At 44.6% G+C, this 16027-nt stretch overlaps 1 protein-coding gene and 1 long non-coding RNA gene across 4 annotated transcripts in view; both read right to left on the reverse strand.

Moving 5' to 3' along the window:
- ZMAT4 (zinc finger, matrin-type 4) overlaps positions 1 to 4406 on the reverse strand; it is a 324446-nt gene extending 320040 nt beyond the window's left edge. For both annotated transcript variants that reach the window (XM_012724990.1, XM_012724989.1), the window contains exons 1-2: positions 4370 to 4406; positions 275 to 490 (exon numbers count right to left, since the gene is read on the reverse strand). The gene's annotated coding sequence lies outside the window, so the exon portion shown is untranslated. The remainder of the gene's footprint in view (positions 1 to 274; positions 491 to 4369) is intronic.
- A 37-nt stretch (positions 4407 to 4443) lies between these two features.
- On the reverse strand, positions 4444 to 15518 carry LOC105853616. 2 transcript variants are annotated; one of them, XR_001145439.1, is made up of 4 exons: positions 15368 to 15518; positions 5857 to 6127; positions 4789 to 4944; positions 4444 to 4477 (listed from the first exon to the last, which is right to left on the reverse strand). It is a non-coding gene; the product is annotated as an uncharacterized LOC105853616 (long non-coding RNA). The 2 variants fall into 2 exon arrangements; XR_001145438.1 differs by lacking the exon at positions 15368 to 15518 and adding an exon at positions 13257 to 13320.
- Positions 15519 to 16027: the final 509 nt, after the last annotated feature.

A 16027-nucleotide genomic window follows, 5' to 3' on the forward strand; every position in this document is an offset into this window, starting at 1 on the left:
TATATATATATATATATATTTACACTATACCTCATCTGTACAGAATATAATTCACGCTATGCAGTAAATAGCATAAGGTTCTCCACCCCCACAGCCCATCCAAAACTTTTGAAAAGTTGAAATGGCGCAAAGGGAAACAGCAATTTTCATTAATTAATATGGAAAATATTTTGAGCATCCGATTAAAAAAAATCACCTATGAGACCATACCAAATGCCACATAAGACTTAAGATCCCAGTAACAAAGTAAAAGCAGGAACAACAGGATACATACGCAGCCTGTCCTGTCCGGGAAGGAGCTGGGCGGGGCTCGCTTGTCTCGCTGCCTCCTCAAAGCTGCAAAACGTGCGAGCCAGTTTCGCTTTTCGGCTTCTGTCGTAAAAGCGAAAATCCGCTTTGGATTTCTTTGTGTTCCGGAAGACAGGTACTGATGTAGGTTTTCTGGCCAAAGCGTGTGTGGTAGGATGAATTTTTGAAAAGCGGGGGATACCTATAGTATACAATATATTTTAGTGGGGGAGTAAAAATACGGACTTTTGTTATTTCTAAATCACGCTGAACTTCAGTTCCCACTTCAGTGAAATGGAGATAGTAATAGGTCGTAAGGCACAGAACTGCTGAAAGACTAAATTAATGAACACACATAAAAACACTGTCTGGCCAACAGCAAGACTGGACGAGCTTAATGTACTGTCACTGTGTGGCAATGACCCCTCCCTGCATGGGCGCGCTGTAAGAGGTTAGGCTTGGGTTTGCTGTCCATGTCTTCAATGACATCCAGAAGCACGGATGTAGATGTTTGTGGGGATTTTAGAGGAGTCACGGGAACAGAGCCACCATGCTCCCAGGAGGAAATGCCTGGTCCCCCCAAGGCAGGGGTTCAGGGAGAATTTCAGCAGCAGCCGCAGCCACTCCCGCTCTGTGGCCCTAACACCTCACACTTTGTATTTTCCAAAAGCTAGCCAGAGCCTTATTCTCGGAAAAGGAAGCGGGAGGTGTGGGCCTGGAAGTGAGAACACTGCTACCTGACAAGTTGATGACGGTCTGTCCATTTTCAGGACAAACATAAAATACTATTATGTTCCCAAATTCTTACCTTTGAGTCCGGAGCTCCACCTCTTGAGACTGAGTGGCTAGGTGGAAGGGGATGTGTGTGTGGAGTGTGTGTGTGTGGGGGGGGGGGAGATGTGGGGGCAGGTAATAGCGAAGTTTAAAAACAGAATGGGGAGGAGAAGCATGGAAACCAGAGTTCACAGAAAATCTTTAGATCTTTCTCCAGGCCACAAAATAATAATAATAATTCCATTGATCCTGGGGACATCCCCTGAAATTCCTTCCTGAAATTCCTTCCAGCGGAATTTCAAGCCACAGGATTAAAATAAGCAGGTCTGAAAAAAACAGAGCGGAGGGACAACAAGCCCCACATTAGAGTCCCACGAGTTTCAGGACTGCCACACCAGCAGCTTAGAGGGGAAACAGCTCACTCCAGAGTATTGATTTAGCCATAGCAGTGGGAATTCTGCTTGGAAAGAAAAGGTCTGTGTATGGCAAGCCCACTGTGCCAAGACTGGGAAGATGAATAGCAGCAAGGGTGGACGGTGCCGCTGACCACGTTGTTCCTGGGACACAACCCGGGACACTGGCCAGGAGCCCTTTATTGCCTGAGAGTTTTAGAGCGTGAGGGGGAAGCTTTTCAACTCAATTAGCATTTAATAGTCCTGATGCTCAATCACAGGGATCAGCTGTGAAGTTACTGAAGCCATTACCAGGGGCTAGAACAGCAGTTGAGTTTGAAATGTCAGAGCATTTCTCCTGACACTGCCTTTCCACTCCCCACTGTCCCTGGCAGTCAGAGTTCCTGATATTGAGTAACAGTTCACAAGGGCAGGGGAGGGCCCTTCAGTCTTTGGATCAGGCACCTTGAAATACCATGGACTCAACTACAGCTTTGCTCTGTCCCTAGAAAACAAGCCTGCATCTGGGTCAGAAGGGGGTGGGGACATGGACTTCAGGCCCTGGGAGTTCTGAAGCAAGTGTGAGTCCTTTCCCAGAAAGACTCCTCTGACCACCAAGCGCTGAGAGGACAACAGGTCTGTAGTGTAAACAGCCTGGGGAGAGAACCTGGAAAGACTGGACTTGAACATCTCCATAAGTGAAGAGAATGGAAAATGACTAGTTATCTAGTATTTGGCAGGAATGTATCCCCTTGTATTCTGATGATCTGAGCGTAAATTGGTAGGGTCTTGGCTACTTGTTAACTGACACATATTCTTCCTCCTCTGCCTGGCATCTGGGAGGAGCTGTGTGGAAGGTTCCCACTTGAGAGGAGAAGATCATGGGCTCTCACTAGGCTGAGACAAGGAATGTGTGTGCTCTTTCCAAGCAAGTGTCCTTCTTTCCTTTCTTCAAGGTCAGAGGCCCCAGAGCATGGCCCTCAAGACCTGGAGAGGGTAGAGCTATAACAGGGAAGGACTCCTCCTTGGTAGCTACGTAGATCCCCACCTCTAACCCTCAGCAGTCTGGTGAACAAAAAAAAATAAACCTTTAACCCACTGTTACTGAGATTTTTGGTTTGGTCATTACAACAGCTGCCATCAGTTATCCTGAGGGGGGAAATCATTATCAGAACTATAGACAAAAATATTGATCATTGGTACATTTATAAACTACTAAATAATTAAAATTAACCATCCTAAGGTAGGGAATTGATTAAATTATGGTCCACTGGTCCATGATAACTATTAAGACACATGTCTTTAAAATAACAGCTAACAAAATGGAGATATTATATAAAGTTAAGCAAACTTAATTTTTTTCTTCTTACTACAAAGCCTAGCAACCAAAAAGTAACTGTAAAGTAACTCAAGTGTTTTCCTTAGACTCTGAAGGGGTTTTCTAAACCCCAGAAATTTCTATTCACCTTTTTCTTTGAATCACTCTTCTTTACAACAACAGCTACTCGCATACTTTCTCTTAAGGAGTGCTCATGCCAATTCTCTGCTAGTTCACTTACCTCTAGTCCTCCCCCTTCCCCCAGTTCTGTACCCCATACCTAAAAGACAGGTCTACTCTAGCAGGAAAAGAAAGAACAGTCACACATCAGCAACGTTCGCCCATCACACACACTTGTAACAGAAGGAACTTCATTTTTTTTACATCTTTCCAACCTCACAGTCTTATTCAGCTCTACCCCAGGGTCAAAGGGATTTGTCTCCTGTCATTAAAGAAAAATGAAGGTGTTCATCATTGCCAGTTAAAGTTGTAAGGATGTCGTTAATGAATTTCAGGGAAGCAGGAACAGAATGTCTAGTTTCATAAAGGCCTCAAACATGAAAAAGGGTCAAAGTTATATTAAAATGAAGAATCAGAAATGTATCATATAAAGAGTAATAATTTCCATGAAAGTGCGATGATCTTTAGTTTTGATATTATGGAAGAAAATCCGCCTAGGTTGGAATCCCCTACCGGACACCAGCCACCAACCTGTACATCTCCTGTCATTTGCTCCACAACCCACGCACAGACTTTCCCTCTCTTTTATGGGAGGGTTCCTTGGGTCTAGATTATTCCAACTTCTGGAGCAGAGAGAAGTGGAAGAGTTACACACAATTAAGCTGATAGATTAAATATGAAAATGTGAAGAATAAGAAACGGCCTGAGGAAATGGATTATTTGACGGGGAGGTAAATTACATCCTGGAGACAGGAGCATTGAAGGGATTAAAGAAAATGATTATGCAAGGTGAAAGAGTAAGAAAAAGTTAGGAATAGGCATATCAAATGGACTATCACACATCACCACCACACCAAAATTTCTAGGTGACCTGCATTGGTCTCTTAAAGAGTAAGATAGTTTGATCAGGAGTACAAGTTGATCTGAGCCAAGTAGCTGAAGTCTTTAATGAAATATAGCAAAAACTTTCCCTGGATCTTACATACATCCAGATTTAGGAAAATGGCAACCACCTGTTTTGGAGTCATCAACAAATAATGCTACTATCTTTATTTTGGGTACTGTGTGGCAAGCACAATTTTCTGGAAGACAACAGTTGCAACTGAAGAAATCTCCCCTTACTAATTCACAGGAGAGTAACTAGAGGCACACTCTAGGGGCTACTTTATTTCCCTTGAAGGAAATGAACCATCAGAAAGCTCTGTGTGTGAGAGAGAGAGAGAGAAAGAGAGAGAGAGAGAGAGAGAGAGAGAAATTTATACAGTTATCTAGTGGGCTAAAAAAAAAAAAGGCAAACTCAGCAAGGCAACCTGGTGGCACAGGAGTTAAAGTCTCAATGCTACCCAGCCATCACCAACCACTGTGGCATGAGTTCAATCCCTGAGCCACATGGCACAGCAGACCTCTCCTGTCTCACCTGCTGCTCCCCTCAGCAGTGAGTCTCAGTAGATCCTCCTGTTCTGCTCCCTGCTCTGTCTCTGGTGAATCTTCTGACGCCTTCAACCTCTGGCCTGCACTCCAGTTCCTATATGTATAAATAAAACTTTAAAAAGAAATTAAAGCAAACTCACCAAAATACTCATATGTGATAGGATTAAGGATGAAATTTGTTTACTTTTTAATTTCCCAGTATTTTTTAAATTCCCTACAATGAGAATAAGTTATTTAATAAACAGACCAAAAATAAACATCATTTATAAAATAATGACTCTGTAACTTGATTACAAGTAATATCTCCTAAGCAGGTAGCATCCAAGAGAAGTTGGATTTTTTTCCCTCAAATGAAGGGTAGACACTTACCCCAGAGTTAATAATGCCAATGTGAACATGACTTACTTGTGCACACCTCATATCCATGTCCTTTCCTGGAAAGCAGGAAGTTGGATATCACACCAATTTTAGGACCAGTAGCAATGTTTGAAAGTCATTTCATCTCATAGTAAGAGATCCCAACTGGATTCCAGAATTTAATGTGCTCGTAATCAGAGCTTCCTGGAAAAGGAAGTTCCCATCTGTAATAAACACACAAACCCACAGACCTGCATGCCTGCATTCACCACTTATATATTCTTAACTGTCTGAATCTAGAACTTAAGCAGGATTTACGCAACAAACAAAAGCCTTTGGAAGTTCCAGTTATACTATTCATGCTTCCCCTTTTGTTCTCTTCCAACATGGAGTATGTAAGAGGGACATCTTTAGATGGCCCACGCAGAGATCCTGGCTGTGCCAATGGGGTGAATTAGCTGTTTCATTCCATTAGTTGCATGACATTTTTATGAGAGTGCATGTCTTCTCCAGTCAGAGCTCGTATTCCTATATTGATACATAATACAGGGCTTCACCACCCTATCTCTCTCTCCTTTGTAGCCTCCAACTTTTTCTAATCACTTTGGCTAACAGCAGTGGTTTTTTGCCCTCTATGTGACTCAGATGGGTTGGGAATGTCACTTTGAAAAGAAGATGGAAAGTACCTTCCTGCTACCTAGATGGAATGATGCCCATTGTTTGATAAAGCCAATTAGATCAGAAAAAAAGGAAGGAAAGCAGGGAAGGACCAATGAAGAAAGGAAGGAAGGAACTTCCACTATTTGTACATTAAAAAAAAAAAAAAAAATGGCCCTCCCTGGTGGTGCAGCAGGTTAAAGCACTGCACTAAGAAGCTTAAGCCACTTCCTCATGAGTTCAATCCCCGCCTGCCCCGGAGGAGATCCACATGGCAAGGCAGACCTCTCCTGACCCGCCCGCCACTCCCCTCAGTGGTGTACTTCGTAGATCTGCCTGTTCTGCTCCCTTCTCTGTCTCTGGTGAATCCTCTCACCCTCCACATCTCTGGCCTGTACCCCAGTTCTATATGAATAAATAAATAAATCTTAAAAAAAAAAAAAAAAGAGCACCAATTACCTAAGCCTTGCAGTCTGTTCTGGGCACCTGTTTAGCTGGACCTTCACAGGTGGTAGGGTGAATTAGCAATAGTAAAATTCGAGGTTGTATCAGACAGAAGGGAAGATTAACAGAGTCTCAGGGGATATGTATTATGCCCAATTCTTATGTTTGCTTAGTAGGGATCTTTTGCAACCCTGGCTCCAGCTGGATTTTTTTTCTCACCGAAAAGTTCAGCATTTAAATCTTAGCCTCATGAGAACATGGGTGCACCAGAGAAAAAAGAAGAGACCTGAGAAAGAAAAAGAGTGATACAAGGTTAATCTCAGAATAGAAAGCAACAGGCATTTTTTCAGAAACCATTAACAGAAAGCCACTACCTATATCTAAATGAGAATGACTCTACTTCAAACAGAACTTTGAGCTATTATAACCTCAGAAACTACAATTCTCTCTACTTGGTAACTACACAGTTTGTATCTTCTTGTCACAGAATAATCTGAGTAACATATGGGTCTTAAGGAACTGGATATCATAGGAACCTGAATTTTGAATGAGGACAATTTTAATCTGAGTGAAAATGAAGATTATTGCTAAAAAAAAAAAAAAAACTCTAAGAGTTTCATCAATCTTTGTAAGAAAAAGGTTCTTACGTTGTTACCAAGCTTCACTAAAAATGACTTAGATTTTTCAATGAATATTCTTGTATTAATAAAAGCAGAGTGTGGGAAAACAAACTTATAACTCCGTGTCTGGACGAGGGGAGAGTCATTGGCAATTGTAATCATTGGTGTTATAATCATTCATTGAGTGTTTTGATGGGCCAATCACATTCTACATTTGAATATAATGACTGACGGACACAACCATACAGCAAGTTGACATGATGAACCCCATTTTACAGAGCAGTAAACTGAGGCTAAGACAGACTATGGATAATCTAGTGTAAATACCAAAGATAGAAAATGCCCCCATAACTACATACCCATTTTTTATTTTAATCACTTTTCCCATGTATTGTTAAAATTTTAACAAAAATTTGAAGTACGCCATGTTGTATCCTGATTTTTTACTATTTCCTTCTATCAATAAATATTTTGTGAGAAAATCCTTTATAAATTGTATTCTTTATTGAGGTAACATTGACTTATAATATTATTTAAGTGTCAGGTGTGCTTCATTTAAAATCACTATCTGTATATACTACATAAAGTTCACTAAATGCCCAATTTCGTCCTTCACCATACAGTTGGCCCCTTCTCTCCAATTTTTGCACCCCACTTCCCCCTTCTCTTCTGCTAACCACTCATTGGTCTTATAATCCAAGTTTGTTTCTGTTTTCTTAGTTCATCCACTTGTTTGTTTTCTCAGTGTACTACATATGAGTGAAATCATATGGTGTTTGTCTTCCTCCATCTGAATTACTTCACTAAGCATAATACCCTCTAGGACTTTCCATGTTGTTGCAAAGAGCAGGATTTCTTCGTTTTATTATAGCTGGATGGTATTTCATTGTGTGAACATCGCACATCTTTATTGGTCAGTTTATGTGCAAGTAGGATGTTTCTAACTCTTGTAAATAGTGCTTCAGTAAACATGAGGGTGCATATACATCTTCAAATTAGTTTTTTTGTTTTTTTTTTGTATTTGGGGATGGTAAATACCCAAAAGTGGGATACCTGGATCCCATGAAATTTCTATTTTTAATATTTGAGGAATTTCCAATTTACATTTGTATTAACACTGCACAAGGGTTTGCTTCTCTCTGCATCTTTACCAACACTTACTGCTTATTTTCTTTTAGATAATAGCCATTCTCACAGGAGTGAGGTGTTATCTCTTAAATACCTGAATATAAAAATCTGAAATCATAAAGTGAATAGTGAAAAACATAGGCATTAAATTCCTTGACATAGACCTTAGCGATGTGTTCAGGGACTTTACTCCCACAGCAAGGGAAAGAATAGCAAAAATAAACAAATGGGACTATTTCAAGCTAAAAAGCTTCTCACAGAAAAAAAAAATACAAAAACTTGCATTAAAATGGGAAGACACCCAACTAGATGGGAGGGGGCATCTGACAAGGGGTTAATATCCAAAACATATAGAATTCATAAAAGTCAACAACAAAATAATATAAACCCCCTAAAATGGGCAGAAGATTTAAATAGACACTTTTTCAAAGAAGACACACAGATGGTCAATAGGCACATGGAGTGATGTTCATCATCTCTTATTATGAGAGAGAAAATCATTTTTAATGAATGAACTGTTTTCCAGCCTTCAGTAGCACCATCAATTATTTAACCAGCCCTTTATTGTGGGACTTGTAGGTAGTTTCTAATATTTTTTCAATTACCATAATGACTGAGATAAATATTCTTGAACATATAGCTTGCACATAATTTGATTATTGCCTTATGATAAAATCCTAAAATTAAAGTTCCTGGCTCAAAGTAGGAACACTTTAAGGTTGTTGATACACTAATTGCCAAGTCAGCCCTCTGGAAGTTTTGCCCCAAATCCATCCTCACTGGGAGCAGCAGAAGAAAACATCTTTTCCCTATCTCCTTAGTAGCAAATTGCATGTGTTTTTTTTTTTAACTTTCTATCAATTTGAAGAGCAAAATTGTTGTAGGTTTATATCTTGCATTCTTTGATAGATAGTGAAGCTAAACACCTTTCTATGCTTATTAAGCACAAGCTCTGTTCTGTTGTGTCCTGTCTGCTATCCAGGAATTATTGCTGTGTTCAAGATGCCGCTATTCAGAAACTTATCAGTGCCTAAAGGATCTCTTCTCCTGATGAGGCGGAGTCCTGCTCCTTGACTGAGCAAATGGCATCACCCCTAGAATGGCAAGGGGGCTGAAAGGGACATCTGCCCTCTAACCAAAATGGCTCTGTAGGAAACACCAGGTCCCTGGATTTAGAAATGCACAGGGAACAGGACTTCAGGAATAAGTAACTCGGCAATGTATAATTTATCAGGAACTCGACCTTCCTCCTGCTGCACCCAGTGACTGAATGAGGCCAAGTTGCCGTAGAGACACAGCTGTGACTCCTCCCCGCCAGGAGTGGGGCTGAAAGGCCAGCCGGTGAGCAAGCCATACGGGCAGATGGCAGAGCTACCCTCTGAGTGACCTTGAGACACAGCATGAAGAAAGAAGTCTTCACACCTCTGGAGAGGAAGCAATATTCCAGGAAAGGATACAGCAGCACTGAGAGGAACCAACACAAACCACACCACCACAGGTGCTAAAATTCATCTCGGTGGTTAGAAAACACCCTGCGCTGTGCAGATCCACTGCCCAGCCGGTCCCTCTCCTCTGATAGCCATCCATTCTGGCTTGTGATCATTATACTTGGAGGCTCATATGTCTCCCCACGTAGTCTGTCAGTGGCCAGCTTTGGGGCATCCCATCCCACTATAGGCTAAAACTTTTGCAGTTGCTATGGATGAATGGATGATTGAGTGATTGAGAGAACAAAACAATTCTTTTAGAGCACTATCATGCTGTTTTAAAATGACAAATTTATGCAGCTGCTTCCCCCATACGCCTGCAAACGCTGAAGACATTTGTGTCTCTCCCTACTTGCCTGGTAGGATAAATGCTTCTTGAAGGGATGAATGAACCAAGCCATATTTCGACCACAGTGACACCTACTTTTTAGAAGTTCTTCCCTTAGGAGACATGTAAAATGTAGCAGGATTCGCCCCCATTCCCCCATGGCTTGTATTCTTGGGAGCTTTCTCCACCGCGCTGTTCTGTACAGGCCGTGGGCAGCCAGAGTAACGCTGTGTGACAGCTGCCCCCACAGGACCTTCAGAATAATGACATGTCTGTCTTCCCAGCCTGAAGCTGTGGAAAACCACGCATCTCAAGAAGATCAACCAGCATCTACACCTGCACACACGTTTGTTTACATATGCAGATAACAAAAAGCTTCCTCAGGACAAAAGTCCCTTTCAATTCACAGAACGCACAGTGCCAGCCCCTGATGGCTGCTGAAAGGGTGCTTGCAACAGGCTCTGCCTCCAGCCAAAACCTAGGCTGAATCAGACACTGATTCTGTTGGAAGAAATAGGCTGTTGCTGCACTTCATTATGAATTTTCTCATGGGAAAGCGCCCCAGAGCTCAAGCACTCTGGGGAGAGGCTCTGTGCCCCCCCTCATAGCAGGGTGAATTTCAGACCTGGGCAGGTGGCTGTCACAGGCATGGCTCCTGTGTGGCACTGAGCTGGAGTCAGACTGATGGGGCGACGGGCCTCTTTATGCACCCCACTATCCAGAGGAGCTCGGGCCTTCCTTCCTGAATAGTTGAACTTCCCAACCGAAATGTTGCAACATTAGAGCTTTCTAAATATTTCTGGGTTCGGTGGGGTCACTCACACCCCTCTAAGAAGAATGTAAAGTTATCATCAGCCGTTTCTAGGTCGACCCTGAACCAAACTGTAAAGACATGAAAATCATGTTCCTGCCTTCTTCTCCTTTGTCCCCAATCAGCCCTTTTTCTGCTGCATTCGGTATCTGATCTGTTTTGAGCAATTATTGAGCATCTGCTGTGAATGTAGTCCTGTAACTCTAAAGAGGGGGATGGCAGAGGGTGGGGTGCTAGGGGACCTCTCTGATGCCTGACTCTTGGTGACACCCCAAGCTTCCTGCTGTGGTGATAGCCCAGTCAACTGTTACTCATGCTCCCCACCCATCGGATGTCAGTATCACCACTGCTGCTGTCAGTCTCAGGACACCTGAGGCCTCTGAGACCCAGGGTTTCCAGCAGATTAGTACTAGACCCTGCTTGAGAATGCTCACATGACTACGAAGCGGCTCTGTAAGTATTCCTCTTCTCGAGCTTTGAAGCTTCACTTACTCCCAGACTCCAGCTATGTCCCCTCACGTATATGTTTCCTGTAGAAAGAGTTTCTAAGGAGCTTTGCAAAGTGGGGGGAGGGACCACCTTACTGCTCTGCAAAGTGCCTGCCGGCCAGCCACAACCAGGCAGCACTGCGACACTTGTCTCCAGGTACGGGGCCCTTCCCCGGCTGTTCACCAGCCCAAAGAGGGTCTTCACCACATGAGAATCACAGTCTGGGGCTGGCCACCAGGTGCCCACCATTCAGCTGGCTCCAGGCTCTGGGTCCTTGCACCCTCTGTGCACCCTCCTGCTGTGCATCGTCACTCTCTGCAGACAGAGCAGGCCAAGGCGTCTCAGCCTCCTGATGTACATTCGTGTTCTGAGAAGTTGCAAGTGGCTGTTGCACCACAGGGGCTTGGTACCTGCCTCTGCTTTCAACTCAGGGAGTTAGCTGGAAGCCCACAGAAGCTCTCCCACATGCTGTGAGTATGCAGGGATGGGAAGGAGGGGAGGCGATGGGTTGCCTCCAGTGCTATGCTCCTTGGCACTGGGGATTCTGTCAGAGTATAGTACAGCCTTCCTCTCTTGCTGGTCTTAGTTCCCTGCCTCAGGTCCCCTCTAAAGAGGACAAACTCTACCTCCTCCCGGGCCATGGCCTGGAAAACAAACTTAGCAGAGTCTAGGCACATCTCTCTTTCTCTTCCCACCTCTAAGCAGTTGGGATGGGATCTCAGGTCATGTCACTTGTGCTCAGCTCTCAAACACACCAAATGAGAAGATGGCTGGTGTGTATGTCAACCCCAGAGCTTTGATCCACCCTCCCACAGGGAACACAGTCCCAAAGTTGCTTATTAAAGTGCCACCCCCTTTCCTGGCCTCAGGGGTACACACACTGGGAACCCGGCGTATATGTCATCCTGACCCTAGTTCAATACCTGCAGTCAGTTCTGATCCTGACAGCCAGACATGGCCTGTGGGGATTTTGTATTCCCAAGGGCTCTCGACTATTGAAAGAATATGAAGTACCAAAGGAATTTAGCTCCAGTGGTGAAGGTAGAGGCAGCACAGCAAATAGTCAAGCTTTCCCTTGGATCGCCCCACAGGTCACCTGCCCATCTCAAAACTCCTGTGCTGCCTGGACCTGACCAGTGTAGTTCTCTAAGGATGTGTGTGATATTGATTGTCTTGCTGTTCCTCCTGGCTGAAGATGTAGCCTTGGGAAGAAGGCTGGACCCAGAGCTGACAATCATATTTATCCATTGATCTGCCATCTTCCTCCCACCTCCCTCCACCACTTTGGAAGCATTAGCAAAACATATTCCAATTCCCACTTTAAAATGAAATCATTAACCTCTAAATAATTAACATTGCATCAATAGGAGGGCACTCAACGTGCACACACACCTATACGGGTCGATCTGTGGGGTGAAAGGGAGGAGTAGAGCTTTCCCTGCAGAGCGTCCTTAGAGCTTCAGAGACTGGAATTTGAGAATTAATGGGGTTTTCAAGTTTGGAAGTGAAAGAGGGAGACTCCCACTATCAGGGAGGAGGGGAAATACTTAGTGCTCTTCCTAGGTAGCAAACTCACACACGTCTCTACCTCTTTTCCCGATACTAGATTATTATTTTTTAATATGCATTGATAGGGCCACTGAATGCTATATTTGAAACTGAGCCCCATCGATAGCAAGAACTTATATCTGATACGACAGGATGCTGCATAGCCTCCCAGACTCAGGTCCCAAGACCACTGAGTGTTGAGATTCAGCTGCTCGTATGTGAATAGCACATCTGCAGACTCCTCTGTCCACGGGTTAGGCAGCCTCCTTCCATGCTTTTCCACAGGTCGGCCTGTGGCACGGGTCTGACTGAATGCAAAGCATCCAGAGATTGTATGGAACACTCATTGCAGACAAGTGCCACAGAGATAGGCTCCTTTGATGAATGGAATGGGGAATCTTGCAGATACTATCCCCTTTCTAGAAATCCACAATACTTGTTAGTAAGCCCTCTTTAATAACACTGTTTTTGTTTTCTAAACTTACTAAGTTTCCCTGAAATATTTTTTTATTAATATCCTATAGATTTGTGTTCCACAAAAACATTTGGAAAGTCTTTCCCAGAATGACATAGAATGGTGTCTGAAGCAATAGTTCTGTAAATGCAGCAGTAAACTTTGCATGACTGTCAAGGATGTTTAAATTAAAGCCTAGGGCATGATTCCTAAAGCCCATTTCAAGGAAGATAATCATGCAAGGAAATAAACTAATGTGGTTTAAGTAATTGGTGTCTGGTGTTCTTATGAGCTCCATAGGTCTCACAGGCCTGCAGGGGTAGATGGGATGCTGGACCCTGGACAGTCAGACCTAAATGCTGCTTCCCTGCCAGCCCCAGTGAGTCTAAAATAGCTGGCAACTCAAGGTCAGGGTCTCAGAGGGGAGGCGGGAGAAACATTTTCTTTCTTTAATAATAGAAGATAGGGTCCGTATGCATTGGAACCAGAAAAGCAAGTGGCAGAGATGCTACCTGCATAGGAAAACTGACGAAGTGATCACTATTCTCACCTGAATAGAAGTTGCCATCCTCCTCAATGACGGGGGGCAGAAAGAGTCAGGCCTCAGGTATACCCAGTTTGTGAGAGGGGAAAGCAGAGTCAGATTCCGTGCTCCTTGTGATGACCCAGCTCAGTGATCATTCTCTGAGTGTGTGAGTGTGCTAAGCTGCAGGCATGTGTCAGGCCCCCAAGTGGGTGTGAAGCATGGATATCTGCCAATGAAAGCCTGGTGCTCAAGGTCGGGGGGAGGGCTGGGACATAGTTGGCATCATCACTGTGTAGATTTAAAGATCTAAGGGCTGTATGAAAGCCCTACCCATTGCCTGAAGATTTTGATTGAGTTACGGGCTCGCCATTCTAACGCAGTCAGAATGTTACCGTTATGTTATTAAGTAAATGGAAGTCTGAGCCCTTGGGCTCAGAGAGAAAAGAGAAATAAAAGACGATTTCTTGCTATTTCTGCTGGAAATTTCATTTTCCAGTTCCCCAACATAAAAATAGTGATGACTACGATGTGATGGCGGGTACTGTTTTGCTGGATACTCCGTACTGTGTACCCTTGAACTTCCTTCAGCTATTCAGCTTCCTCGCTGGCTCACTCACTGTACTGACGTTTGAACATTGAAGAACTATTTCACCTCTATCTTCACTTCCTCTCTGGAAGCTTCCATGCACTGGTGATGCCAACCTATGTCCAAGCCTCAGCCCTGCCCCTGGGCACCAAGCTCTCACAGGCAGCTGTCCACGCTCTACATCCTCTTGGGTGTCTGACTCACATCCGCAACTTAGCACACTCGCAGGCAGACTCTTGATTGTAGAGCCATTTGGCGCAACTGAAAACCTTCTTCCATAGCTGTCAGAATACGACAACTCCATTGTAGTCATTGTCCAGGACAAATTCTTGAGGTCAAGTTTTGAGCCTCACTATGTACAGTAACCCTCCTACTTACATCAGCAAGTTCTATAGACTCAGCCTACAGAATGTATGCAGATGTAAATTATCCCTAATCAACACCGAGCAAGTTATCATCTCTCACCTGGATAGACTTCCAGATTCTCTGCTTAGCCTTACAATCTATTTTCCACCAAGAAACCAGAGTGAGGCTTCTATGGCATGTTCCATGTCTTTCTCTGATCACGGTCCCAGCTGGCTTTCTATCTCACTCAGAATAACCCTCGTGTCCTGCCCGCCCTTATACAGGGTCCTGGAACCTGACCCTTACTTGTCACTTTACCTTCTTGTCATTGAGTTAACTTGATCCTCATGGATTTTGAAAAACATAAAACCCTGGCCAGCCAGTGCCCTGTTACTTGGTACTGGTGACCACCCTCATAACACCAGGGTCCTCACCCTCTCTAGCCCAGAATGTGGCTCACAGCTCTTGTGTGACCCACAGTAAACTCTCCTTGCTGAAACAGTTGATTGGATTTCTCTCTAAATTCCTTCCATCATGTCAATATGGCCAGATAAGAAGGAGCGCACGAGCGCGCACACACACACACACATACACACACACACACCCGGGCGCTTGTGCGCACACACCTGTCTGCCTTCTCTTCTCTCCCTCATCCCCACCCTCTAGCCACATGAAGCATTTTCATAGACTTGCCAGGGACTTACCGCAACAACTTTGCACTTGCTCCTTCCCATGCCTGGATGTCTATAATTTCCATCTAGCTTCTGTTCAAGAGTGCCTCACTGACCATCTTTCAGGGAAGAATCACTCCTCTGCTCTTCTCTACACCCTTCCTCTGCTTTTTTCATCTCCTTGGACTATCACCCCCAACACATCACACAAGTGTTGTGTTGTTCTTTGCCCCACATTGGCCTGAAACAGCAACCTATGAGGACAGATCTTATTCCCTGCTTACTGCTCTCCTTGCTGCAAAGAGTATATTGATATATTTACATCATTTGTTAACAAATAAGTGCAGGTATCATGGTCCAGAAAGAAACGGAAAGATTCCTTCAACACTGATGACCAGCCCAAGTCTGGCAGGTGTCAAGGGCAGGGTCTACCAGGCTCCAGACAGAACTGCTTCCACCACAGCCTTCCCTCCGTGCCAGTCCCCCCTCATATTCACAATCAGGTACCCCCCTCACAACTTCTCCTCTCTCACCGTGGGGAGATCAGCAGCTCTCAGGAGCAACACAGGCTGATGTAGGAGTGGGAGCAACACGCACAGACCTGGGGTGTCCGGGGCTTTATTTGTGCCGAACACCCTGCCTCTTCGTCTCTCGTAATCAGCTGCTGAAATGCCTGGCTGACTCAGCTCCCAGAGCACCCGCCTCAGCGGGAAAGAGAAGCATTCCAAGGCGTCTGGTGGGGCCTGTGGTCGTTTGCCTCCTCCTTTGAGCTTGCTCATCAGGCATACAGCTCCGGCTTCTGTATTAATTATGAGATACTCAAAAGAGCAGGAGATCTATCTCTGGAATTGCCACTCAGCTGGACTCCTCAGGACCTCTTCCACCCCAGCCATGTGCTCCCTGCTCGACCCGTTCTGCACCCTCTCATTAAGCCAGGGGAGCCGTCCCTCCCATGAGCCCAGTGTTCAGACGAGCCACGTCTCTGAGGCTGCAGGTGGCAGCCAGTGGCGCGCCCTGTTTGGGGTCTGCACCCCAGCCATCCCAACTGCACGTCACAGCACCGCCACACGCTGCACCAGGATGGGGCTGGGGGGGATGAAGGTAGTAACGAGGTGCTTCAGGATGCACCCCAAGGACAGTTCTGGCTTAATAGGGGTCTCTGCACTCTCTCCCTGGAGAACAGAGACTTCCCC

Source organism: Condylura cristata, unplaced genomic scaffold (genome assembly GCF_000260355.1).
Source record: "Condylura cristata isolate star-nosed mole 26May11 unplaced genomic scaffold, ConCri1.0 scaffold00014, whole genome shotgun sequence".
NCBI classification, from domain to species: Eukaryota; Metazoa; Chordata; class Mammalia; order Eulipotyphla; family Talpidae; genus Condylura; species Condylura cristata.